The sequence below is a fragment of the Halyomorpha halys genome, unplaced genomic scaffold, assembly GCF_000696795.3.
Source record: "Halyomorpha halys isolate HHAL.00 unplaced genomic scaffold, Hhal_1.1 Scaffold76.1, whole genome shotgun sequence".
NCBI lineage: Eukaryota > Metazoa > Arthropoda > Insecta > Hemiptera > Pentatomidae > Halyomorpha > Halyomorpha halys.
Window position 1 is genome coordinate 448,826 of NW_027110545.1, and position 1,229 is coordinate 450,054.

A 1,229-nucleotide genomic window follows, 5' to 3' on the forward strand; every position below is an offset into this window, starting at 1 on the left:
GTTGAATGTGCAGAAAGTGATAAACTTGTAGATCCTGTAAAGTAAAGAGAGATTTAATAAAAAAATTATCAACCACCTTAAAGTTCCAGGCTACTCAATTTTGTTTTCCACCTGATACTAATTTGAAAATTCAATCAACTGGTCACGAAAAGATCGTTATCAATTTGATAAATTGAACTTTAAATAAATTCTTTTAACAGAGTGCTCTTTATTTTTAGCTATTAATATCATCAATCAATAAATCTTTTTTTAAATTTATTTTTTACTTTACCATATAACTCGTATAATGGCTGTTGTCCTCCTGTCCTCTGATTTATGAGACTTCCATGTCTAATTTATGCATAAAATATCCTTTCGCCTTTATTGCTTACTGCCTGATGATAATCACAAATTCTATAAGAAAAAGAAGGAAAATATTTTGTCGTAAATTATTTATTTTAAATTAAAAACAAAAAAAAAAAGAAAATACTTGTTATTCAGTTTGAGAAGATATTTTGTCGGTATTTCTTCTGTTTTCATTTTTTCCCTATAATGCATACCGAAATCATAACAGTGCAATATTTTTATTGTTTTTCATTTTAATGGAATCCCGATTCAACCCCGAAAAAAATATCCCTATATATTGAAGATAATTATATAAAAATGCATAGTAAGAAAAAAAAAATTAAGATATTTAAACTAATGAAACGGCTAATAAACAAATAAATTTTAATTTTAAAAGATCGTTGATTGAGCCTGTTTAATATATAAAAGGAAGATGAGGTCAAAATAAATCAAATAATTTTTAAACTTATTGATTGTGAACCAACGTTTCGGCCCACTTTGCAGGGATTTCTCAATGGAGGAAAGAACAAGTATTCTTCTCTCTTAATTGCGTCACTGTTGCGGTGCAATGTTAAAATATATTTTTCAAATATGAAAATCTTGGAAATATTTATGTTGAATTATTTAAAATTCTTTCTAATCCCATGTGAAGTTAACAATTGAGAATGATATGCTTGCCATTTCTTTTATTTTTTTCAGGGAGAGATTATCCTTTGATTACTCATTTACATTTATTCCAAGATTTGATCAACGTTTCAGGCAATTTGCCGATTATTCTTGTTTTTAAATTATGTGATTGTTGGTTTGATGGTGTTGACATATGTCCAACTTAGATTAAAACAACGTTTTCTCTACAATTTTTGAACGAATGTTCTAAATCCATTTTTATATCAATTTTTGTGAGC